General features: G+C 38.8%; 1 protein-coding gene across 1 annotated transcript in view; it reads left to right on the forward strand.

Moving 5' to 3' along the window:
* The window catches only part of aven (apoptosis, caspase activation inhibitor), a 37,567-nt gene that overhangs the window by 12,800 nt on the left and 13,133 nt on the right, over positions 1 to 11,634 (forward strand). The gene's annotated exons all lie outside the window — the stretch shown is intronic.

Below are 11,634 nucleotides of genomic sequence, written 5' to 3' on the forward strand. Positions count from 1 at the left end.
AACAAGTGTGTATGTCTTGCTGAAATGTTTCGCAGAAACACAGCAAGTGATTTATTGTGTTGCAGACAGAACATCATATTTTGAACATTTGTGTTTTAATCGTCTCTGAAGCGAACATGTTCCCACACGAACGAACAGAGCAGCTTATTTACTTACTAAACCCTGCTGCGCCTCCTCTGCTCTTTCTGGTGCCGATTCCTCGAAATGCRACCGCATGATGGTCAGACTTTTGGAGCAGTGGAAACCTGCAGCAGTTGGAATAATGCAACGTAATGCTGTGATGCAGCAGCAAATAAATAGACTATACTTTTTTYCCCCAAAAAATTATACGTCAGTCACTAAAAATATCCAGGGCAGCTGGTGTCCAATCACTCTGGGCAAATTATTGATCTGCAGATGATGAAATTTTGGTACTTGCAATATAATAACMCAGTGAATAATACACTCACTGATGTTGATGTATTCTTGGAGCTCAGAGAGGGAAAATTTAGGAAAGCAAACATTTAGTCACAGATTTATCTATTAAATTAAGTTTTCACCTGCAAGCTGCTGTTATTGCTGCAGAAAAACTTTTTGCAACTCTTGACATTTTTGTAACGATAATAAAGCTGTTCAACATTCAGAAAACATTACAAAATTAATGTTTGTGATTAACCCATATTTTACTCTCTAACATGCATTTACATAGACTTTACGTAGACTTTCTCAATATAAAGAACATTTATATTGGTTTTTTTCTTCCTTTTTTCCCCACATCCTGTTAAAGCATTTACTTGGTCATTGTTTAAATAATCTGCATAAAGCTGGACAAATAGGCTTAACCAGCCAGGCTGTCAGATGGTTAAAAATGTTCCAGTGTATACAAATGGCCGGATCATGGTCACCAGGTGTCCGAATAACTAAGGGTGTTCCCCAGGGCTCAATGGTTGGATCACTTTTATTCAATATTTATTCAACCTATCATTTCTATGCAGGTGGTTATAATTACTTACTGGACTTGAGGTTCTTTTGGGCAGACTTTTAAAACTCTTCTTTCTGCTTTTAATCAGGTTCAGTTGCATCAGATTCAGCTCAAGCTGGTTTTAAATGGAAACAAATCATTACCCGCAGTTATTCCAACAATTAAAACTAGAAATAGGGCAGAAACTGAGATGGTCAACTCTTCTTGAGTACCTGGTTATGCCCAGAGATGATACACTTTCCTTAAAGAGCTCATTATTGTGTCTAAATTAAAATCTAAATTGAGTTACATTTACAAAAACAAAACCTGTTTTACTCGAGTCTGAAATCTCATGAGATTCTCTTTTGGACTTTGGTGAATTGTTTATGAATTAACCTGAACAATATCTCAAGAAACTGGACTATCTGGTTAAATAAAGGAAGTTGTGACTAAATACATGTCCTTATGAATCATTGTGAATCAAAATACTCAGATGTAAAGGCTCGGAGGTTGTTGTGTTTGAATCCAGGAAGCATTTTATGAATTCAAACACAGACTTCTCTGTAGAGAAACCTTTAGGGACTTCTGTTAATGCCATTAGCTCTCACTAAATATATAAGTACAGAAATGACATCACAGCAGCAAAGAAGATGAATAGGTAGCTGATGTTATTTTTGTCTTTATTTTGGGTTCATAGGTATTTATAGACATCACGGTTTTTCTGTTTACACTCTCTTGGTTCTCTGTCTGGGAAATGGGGTCAGTCCTTATGGAGTCCGTGTGGTTTTCCCTTATGGTTAATAAAATCATAATTAATCATGATTAGGTATCAGATTGTTGGTATTGTTTTTAGACCGTATTCCAGTAGGCATGTGGGCTGTATTTGTCTGATTAGGACTTCCATAAACACGGTAATTGTTGGATTTTGAAAATTGGGTTTCTGTAAAGTAGCAGGATGAGTCTGAAAATCGGTTATTGAATCCGGTACACGTCACTTTCGCTGACCTGGGCCTTGTTTGCCTTCTGAACTGACTGCCTTAATTCTTTTGTGGCACAGATTCAGGTGACCAAGTTCCTCAAATGTTGGTCCATTTTGACCACGACCCAAAAAGCAACCCAAGAGCAAACATTTTCAGTCTAGAAGCAGGATTCTACGTCTTTCTTCTCAAACCTTCTCCTCAYGCTCACACTTGGTCTCTGCTTGGAGCAAATCTTTTCTTGCAAAACTCAGAATACTCACTCCCTGAGTATTTCAGAAACTGTTGACCTTCTGACACAATCTTGTGGATGAAAGACGTCAGAGTGCAACAAGCAAACAGGTTCAAGACGACAGAAAGGCAACAGCAGCTCAACCTTGAAGCAGAAAGGCTGCAGCAGCAGAAAAAACAAGTTGAAGGAGATGCGGTTGAAATTTCATCGTTCAGAAACAAAGCTGAATACTGAATACTCAGACTATAGTTCCTATAGTCTGAGATTATATGCAATTATATCAGAGCGATGCTTTGTAATACCGTTTAATTTTCAAAACCTGAGCCAGTTATTTAAAAAAACTAAACTAAACGGTACGTTTCATACAATAAAAAACCCAACAAATTAGTCATTTAATGGTGCGCTTCCCAGCMTCAATTAACGATAATTGCGTTGTGTACTTCACACCTCCCACACTGCTTGTCTTCTGGTAAGTAACAATAGCAGCACCGATAATTGCGACGCATGAACCTTTCCACCAGCAGCGCGGCCTCAGCCGTCTCTCTGAATATTTCCAGGTTTTTATCATCGACTCAGGCTTCTCATTAGCTGTGGCCATCCAAACGTAAAATTCCTCATCAGTCAGACAAACATCAAACAGTTTGCAGACAATTTTCTGCAGGCGGACACTCGTGTCATTAGTTACCCGGGACGTCGAGCAGCGTCTCAAGGAGCTGTAACTACTTTGGGATACTTTCATGATAATCTGCCTGATGTGGGGAATACATGATTAACTTGATTGATCGGATTGTCTTTTAGTGTCTCCCCTTAATCTGGAATGTGAAAGTAAGTCTGAGGAAAACTAGATGAATGGCAGCCATTAAGGCAAAAGAGAGACGAGCTTGAGAAGAAGGAGATTAAATTATTTGTTGTTCTGTTTTATCATTTGAAAACCCAGATTTATAGAAACACTGAGGGAAAGATGAGCGGGTTGTCTGGGATAATTGCTGTTGACTTGATGACCCGGGCCATCTGACCCGCGTCTGACAGCACGACCCATCTGGGTGAGTAGACAGGGATTTTAAATTACATGGAAACATTGCTCTTTCTCATGCTTCATTAAAAAATCACAAASTCGCATACTTTACCCTTGAAGAATAGATTCTGAATCCCTTGTCTGCTTGTATTAGTGTCTTAAGTTTKTAAGGCTGGGATTTTAAAAYGCCTCTTCCCTGTGGGTTTACGATCTCAACTTGATTTTCTTGATGCAACTGAAYGGTGGTTGCCGTTTTTAACTGCAGCATTACAGTGAAATATCCAGAGAAAAAAAATCGTCATTGAGTCGGAAATGTCATTTTTACGCCGACACTCAGCTGTCAGCAATTCACCGTGATTCCCTGCTTGTGTAAACTTGTTTGACCTGGCAAGAAAAGCAGTGCAGAAGGTGGAAGCAAAGGACGCGAAAACCAAACAGGACGGAGGAGCAGAGCCAGCTGTCAGCACAGATACTCTGGTCATTTTACAGAGAATCAAATCAAACTTGATTTGAATATCACATTTCAGCAACAAGRCTTTATATCATAAAAATAGAACGTCATTGAACACACAGTCAGCAGTTGAACATGACTTTACTGTTGTTGCACAGCAGAAASTTGATTGTTTCATTAATTATGTTTCAAAAGCAACTCGGTGTTTCAGCTGTTTTGCATTTTTCTGGAAATTTTCTTCCAGGTTTTCTTTCTACCATTTTCTCCTCTTAAGAAACTTTTAGTCTCAGTAATAATCCTAACATTTTAGGAGCTTCTGAAAGTTGCAGTGTAACTTTTATATTAAAAAATGTTTTTTTTACATGTTTATTAAATCTGCCACAATGTTGAGACAGATAATCTTGATCTCCTCCCTGAGCTACTATTACCGCCTGAAGAAATGCAAAAACAGCCAGAGCGAGGAGGAGGATCTTAGCGCTGCCAATCATCCATATGTACTCGCTGCTAATGGCGGAGAAACAACTTATGGTGCTTTCACACCAAACGCTTTTTGACATGTCTGGTTTACATTCAGAGTCTTTGTGGAGACGCACCTATCGCTGCGCRATTTGAAGCTTTTTGAGCGTTTGAGGCACGTCCAACGCTGGAGTCGAAAAATCCTAACTTTCACCGCWCAATGTGGAGCGTCAACTAATCAGTAGAGGCACATTTTCCAATGAGAGCTCAGAAATAAACTAATTGTTTGCTCTTTTCCTACAATCTGTGACCAATCATGTTATGACTGCAGAGACGGGAATAGAAAGGATCTTGCTTGGATGAGGATCAGTGAGGAAGTTGGGATGTCGAGTAAATTATAACTTTTACTGTTTGAAAATATTTCCCCACATTTGAGCTACCCAAATCCACCCAGCAAAAACATTGAGTCGCATTAAATAAACGTTAAATAAATGTATTTATTTAGACAAAATATGCRGGAGACAGAGTTTGAGGGACACATAAACCAAGGAGTTTCCTCTCAAGGCCCGACTACAGCGATTTTGATGCRTCTACAGCAAAATGTTAAGTGTCTGACTTCAAAATTTACACGCGTCGAACTTGAAGCATCAAACATGTTTTAACGCGTTGGTTGTGGACGCAGCATCACTGTGACAGGAAAACAGTTTATCTGCTATCAGTGGTGGTCATGCTAACTAGCTTTAGCATCCTCAACAGTAGAGAGGACATGATTGACAGCGACAAGACCCTCCTCCTGGCTCTGATTGGTTGTTTCCGTCTCCTACTGTCACAACACAGGGATAGTTTTACCAAATATGTAAAAAGGATATATTTTTATAGATGCTGCAGCTTTAARGCCCAAGGAGCCRTTCAGATTTTATGGAGGTAAAATTCAGTTCCATAAATTATAAGAATTTCCCTAAAACCTTAGGATTCTTTGCGGAAATGGGTGCATCTGCATTATCAGTCTAGACAGGAAAGAAAAACATCACATGACCTTGAAGAACCCGTCTAACAAGTGGTGCGGTTTTTCAGGGGGAAAAACGTACTTGGATTGCGTGTTTGCGTAGCTGGGAACACGGTGAGCGATGCTATATGTCCTGTAGGCGTGCCTTTACAGAGTTTAACCGTGGCGTTTGGTTTGACTCAGCCAGACCGCAGCATCACTCTCCCGGTCTCTTCATGGTTTAGGTGAAGACGAAAACCTGTGCGACCAGTCTGGATGTGGTGTTTGAATTTCTGCCTCTTCGTTTTTGTCACTTTCCATCCAGTCACGCTTTGTTTGAGTTTGGTGCTTATTTAAGGCGATCCTCAGATCTTTATTTAGATGTCTGAACGTGTTTTCTTCTCATCTTCCTTTTGATTCCATATTTGTTTTTGAAGGTAGAAGGAAAGTATGAATAACATTTATATTTAAAATGTTATTATAATCAGATATGTTCACATATCAGTCAAATAGAGGCTGGTAAAATGGATTAAAAACTGTAAGATTGTCTTCGCTTTGTATCGGATCAGGACTTTCTATTTTTAATGTCTTCCTGGACGTGCRTWTAAGTTTTGGATCAGTTTCAAATTCAGCTTCATCTTAATTTTTTTTAAATAGATTATCTTGCATTTTCTCCAACACCCTCTGATACACTGTAAAATTCATGGTTGATTCTGTTAACTGGTTTCATTTCATTTAATTAACTTATTTCAAACAGGTTTTTGTAAACAAGTAATCAGTAGGACAAGAAAAAACAAAAATAATTATCATCTGAAAAGGCTTAGGAAAAAGTGAACACGTGTTTAATCGTACCCCTTATCTCAGTTTAATGAAGTATGTTAAGCTAAGCAGCAAACATGAAGGTTTATTTATTTCTATGTCAGAGATTTTTAGTTCTTACATTAACTGATTGAAAAAAGAGACAGTAAAGAGAAAGTCAAATGTTTTCTTGACGCGTTCCCCATTCCTTTATCCGTTTCCTTCTCTACGCTGAGTTTGAAATGTAGCCAAGAAACTCTTTTCCTGTAGAGCAGCGGTGTCAAACTCACTTTCGTTTTGGGCCAAATCCAGATCATGAACGCTCTTAAAGGGCCGGTTGGGCCAGAATGTATTGATAAAACCTGATCACAAACTGTTAAAATATCAATGAATCCTTGAAATTAAATATTATCAAACATCTTTTCAGTCCCTCCAGGATTTCATGATTCTTTTTGAGATTTTTTTCAGTAAAAATTACAAAATAAAAATTTTCTCAGATACTCACAGGAAATGGAAATTAAAAATGTCACTATTGATGTTTTTAATGTCCGAACCCTTCTTATCCCCCTCCCAGCCCCCCGCCCGCCGCCGACACACATAATACTTTGCGGTATTCTGATTTAGTAATGTAATTATATTAGCTGTGTAACCTCCCCCATCCCACCACTAGAGGCAGTAGCAACCCCGAAAAGATGCGACTAAGGAGCAGATTTAGACTATAGAATTTGGTAAAAACTATGAGTTTTGCTGAAGTAATTAAAGACAAAAGTTCAAATCCATGCTGAGTGGAGCTCCTTCAATCAGRGCTCCTCCGCAGCTCTGATTGGTTAAGCAATGTAACGTGATCCTCTGCAGCAAGTGATGGCAAAGCGGCGTCATCACGACTTTACACCAGTGTGTCTTTACCTCCGCGGCAGAGRCTCCGCCGAACCCCTGAGACCGACTCACCGAACCSCTGGGGTTCGATCGAACCCAGGTTAAGAACCACTGRTCTAGATGTTGTCATGTGTCATGAGAMTCGACTTCTCTTTGCAGCAGACATGCAGACCTCACTGCCTGCTCGCTTCATGGAGGCGAATCTCCAAGTCAGAGAGTCATTTGCTGCTGATCAACTATGTGGTCAAAGCCTTTCATTCGCTCTCTGATTGTTTTGTCTTTTTAATGGAAGAATGGAGACGGTTTTACTTTGAGTGCAACAGAACGGTTCAAATTACTCCCATGTGTCTGCATGGAGCCTTTCTCTCAATATCGCCTTGGTTTTCATACATTGGCTTCATTTCTTACTGGATATTTTGTGGCATTATCCTGAATTTAACAGAAGCCGTTTAACGGAGCGCTGATTGTGCAGAAAAATATCAGATACTTGGATACAGAGTAACATATTAATATAGAAATATTCAATTTAGAGGATATATAGTGGTACAGTAACTTAACCTGCTAACCAGCGGCACCAAAATCACCAAAACGCCTGAAATAAGCAGACCAGAATCAAACATCTGCTTTACTTTGGAGCGAATGCAAAAGTTTGGACTCATAACCTTTGCTGTCAAAGATCCAGAAAGTAAATTATTTTTTACTTAATTACACATAGTGTTAATGTTCTGAACTGGAAAACAAATGAAAATGCAGATTGATGTTTTGTCTACTTGTACTCCAGAGAAAATTAGTTTTCTGGACGTGTTTTAGTACGTTGGTGTCAAAACTGGACAGACGTGTAACTCCTCTATGCTTCAACATGCATCAGTAATGATTCAAACTCAGAGGGACACTGACTGAGTATGACTGAAACTCAGTTACTGACAAATAAACGCAATGGATTAGTGATTACACCATTGTGCATTGCAGAAATAAAAACTGATAAAGGCCGATGTGCAAAATGAGTTAATGTGAAAGTTATTTTAAAAACAAAAGCTCTCTGCTCCACCCTCAGCACGTTGTTGTAGCAGGTTGTAGAAATGACGTATTAKAGCCGATACTACAGCGCAGTGGAAGCTCCAGTGCTACTATTTATACACCTTCCCTTCTCCCAAACTCACCAAAACACAGGATAAATCACCCAACAGCAATAAAAACCACTGCCAGACACCATCACTGTGTTATTTCTATGTAGTTGTTTATGTGAAGCGCACTTATCCAAACGGCGAATAAACAAAGATGAGCTGAGAATAAAAATCTGTGCTTACTTGCAGATGAGATTATCTCCTTCTGTGAGCAGCAGCTGTTCATTCGTGGGATTCTGCCGCCATAAATCCAGTGGAATCGGCAAAGTCCTCTAATGAGTCACAACCCGCTCTGCTGAGGCATTTTGCCTTTTCATTGAGGGAATATGTCCTGCTTGACTCGTTCTGAAAAGCTTTCGGTGGGAAAAACTTCTCTGAGGGCCGAACACGAGTCTAAGTAGTTTTATAGACGCTAACTTCCTGGAGGACTCACTCATTACGCATCAGTGCTGTTTGTCATGTCACAGCAAACCAGTTGTATGTCATCCATACAACTGGTTTCATATTTAGTGTCGGAGTTGATCGACCTGAAAGATTGGAGAGAATATCGGCGTGTTGTTTCAAAGTAGGGGAAGCTTTGTGACGCTTTTGGTTTGGAAAAACTAGCTGGGTTGGTCGAGCAAAATGTGTGGTTTTAAAACTGCTGTTAAGAGTTGAATACAGAATTATTTTGACAATAAAAGGCTGCAAATCTGTCTGCATGAATAGCTGTGGACAGGGGAACATGTTAAGTTTAGTTAAAACTTTAAGGTATTTATATATCCCTTCACAGAATATAAGCCTAATCTCACAAACTGTGGCTTTAGGGATAGTTTTCTTTCCCCAATAATTATTTAAAGAGTATTTTATCTTGTTTCTATGTAATTGTCAATTTATGGCTTATGTTTAATTTTGTTATAACAAGTAGGTTTGTTGTCCCAATGTTGTTGTTTTTTTTTTTGCAGTGGAGATACCAGGGTAGTAAATAATAAGAGTAAACACATATTTCAATATGCATTATTTTTAAAGTTTAAAAATATGCTTTTAAAAATATGTCAATATGTTTATAAAAAAAGCTGCACAGTGGCGCAGTTGGTAGAGCTGTTGCCTTCCAGCAAGAAGGTTCTGGGCTCGATTCCCGGCCCCAGTCTTTCTGCATGGAGTTTGCATGTTCTCCCTGTGCATGTGTGGGTTTTCTCCAGGTACTCCGGTTTCCTCCCACAGTCCAAAAACATGACTGTCAGGTTAATTGGTCTCTCCAAATTGCCCCTAGGTGTGAGTGTGTGTGTGTGTGCATGGTTGTTTGTCCTCTGTGTCTCTGTGTTGCCCTGTGACAGACTGGCGACCTGTCCAGGGTGACCCCGCCTCTCGCCCGACACGTTAGCTAGAGATGGGCACCAGCAACCCTCACGACCCCATTAAGGGACAAGGGTGCAAGAAAATGGATGGATGTTTATAAAAAAAAAAAACAGTAAGGATATTTTCAGTTTTTTGTATCCAGCATCCTGAGTGTCTGTCTGTATCACTTTTAATAAAGTTATAAATCAGTCAGTATAAAAAATTTAAATTACAAGCAAATAAAATAAAAAAATCACAGATATGTCACAAATTTACAGAAAGGCTGAAACGGCAACCGTTGTGCAGGATTTGTTGGTAACAGCATGATATTTATAGTCACAAATTATTGCTAAATAACATTTGTAGTCACATAAAGTCCACATAAAAATGTGCAAAATATTCTGTAATACAACATAAAACAATGACAGAGAAGTTGGATTATTGTCAGAAAAAAGCTATTTAAATATCTCCCCATAATTTTTTGTAGAGCCCTTTAAATCTGACTTTATGTAACAAATTGAACTTGGATAAATTCTGATGTACAATATTACTAAATAAATTCAAATATTAYTGAAAAGTAAATTTATTTCTGTAACTCAGTTCACTGAGTGAAACACATTAATTACACACAGAGTGTAATTTTCTGGCATTTAAAATTAAGTTTTACATCAGAGCAATAAAAACATTTTCAATACAGAAATATGGGCTTGATTAAAAGCATGTTTATTATTTAATCTTATTTCTCAAAAGGTGCTATTAATCTAATAAATACGCTTCTTTCAAACAGATTCTAATCTGTTGAATATTATTGCGTTTGAATGGGTTGAACAGGAACACATACTTCATTCAGTTTAACAATTTTTACATTTTTTTGGTAAAATATAGTAAAATAGCTTTAAATTAATAAAACTGGAATCGGGGTTGTAATTATCTGCAGCTAGCAGCAGGACAAATAATCTTACTTTCATGTTTTTTTGTTTTTGACTCAAAGAATCGAATTATGTAAATGCACAAGAGCCAAACTGGCTCTTAACCAAGAGCGTCCAGCAGAGAAGATAGCAGAAATTTATTATGATTGATGAATTTTTAAGTAGGAAGTGGTTGAGCCTCTCGCCTCTAAACAAATAAAACGCCTCACACGCCTAATGAGAGCAGAGCCTCGGGTGGATTGGTGCTCCACTGATATGACTTTGACACAAACACAGCCTCGCCATTAAAAGTTAAGAGCAAAGACCTTCGCTCCTCTTCATCGCCTCGCCTGGTTTGCTCCSRATTTTAATTGCAATTAGCTCCGACAGTGATTTATCGACGCGTAGTGGGTTTCAGCGCCATGTCGTGGTGGACTAATTGGTTTGGTTAAAAAGGCGTGACAGGGAGCRCGCTGGAGGCGCTGCAGCTCTCAGCKGGAACGTCGACTCCACTGGGAAGYTTACAGCTTTCCCTTCATCTTCCTCACCTTTCAAATCAAACATCTAATCAAATTTTATTTCTGTACAGCGTTTCAGCAGCAAGGCATTTCAAAGTGTTTTACGTCATAAAAACGCAAAAATACAAATTACAAATTACATTTTGCYGTTGTTGCACATCAAAATATTGATTAATGTTTCATTGATTATGTTTCAAAATCGGCTCTAACCAGGTGKGTTTTTAGTCGAGATATAAAGGAGCTCGGCGTTTCGACTGTTTTGCAGTTTTCTTTAAGTTTGTTCCAGATTTGTGGTGCATAGAAGCTGATTGCTGCTTCTCCATGCTTGGTTTTGGTTCTGGGAACCAGAACCAGAAGACCTGAGAGGTTCTGGAAGGTTGCTATGACAACAGAGGATCTTTAATGTATTTTCTTACTGAGCCGTTCAGTGATTTATAAACTAACAGTATTTTAAAGTCTCTACTCTGAGCTGCAGGGAGCCAGTGAAGGACTGTAGAACTGGGTGAWGTGCTCTAYCTTCCTGGTTTTAGTCAGAACTCCAGCAGCAGCGTTCCGGATCAGCTGCAGCTGTCTGAGGAATCAATCGATGCGACTAAAGATAAACGCATGGACGAGTTTCTCTAGGTTAAAGGTGWCAAACTYGAGGCCCGGGGGCCAAATCTGGCCCGCTGTAGCTTTTCATGCGGCCCTCTCGACTCCAAATTACATCAATGACTTCCTCCAGTTTTTCACAAACCCGCAAAATTTACACTAAATCAACAGATTCACACATTTTTTTTCAGATTTTACTGCAAATGTTTCTCAAACTTGATCGAAAACATTGGGTTTCAGTGACAGCTGCCTTACTTGATGTCAAGTTGCAGTTCATGATCGATACGGCGATTAATAAAAGTCACATTTAACATCATTCATTACCGCCGATATCATAAAAATTYCTTGTAAACATTTCTAAATTAGCACCATAAAATTTGTAATTTTGAATGCAAATCCTGGAGAGACTTGATCACTGTGGAAAAATGTTCAATATTATTACATTT

The sequence above is a fragment of the Poecilia reticulata genome, linkage group LG21 (genome assembly GCF_000633615.1).
Source record: "Poecilia reticulata strain Guanapo linkage group LG21, Guppy_female_1.0+MT, whole genome shotgun sequence".
Classification (NCBI taxonomy): Eukaryota; Metazoa; Chordata; class Actinopteri; order Cyprinodontiformes; family Poeciliidae; genus Poecilia; species Poecilia reticulata.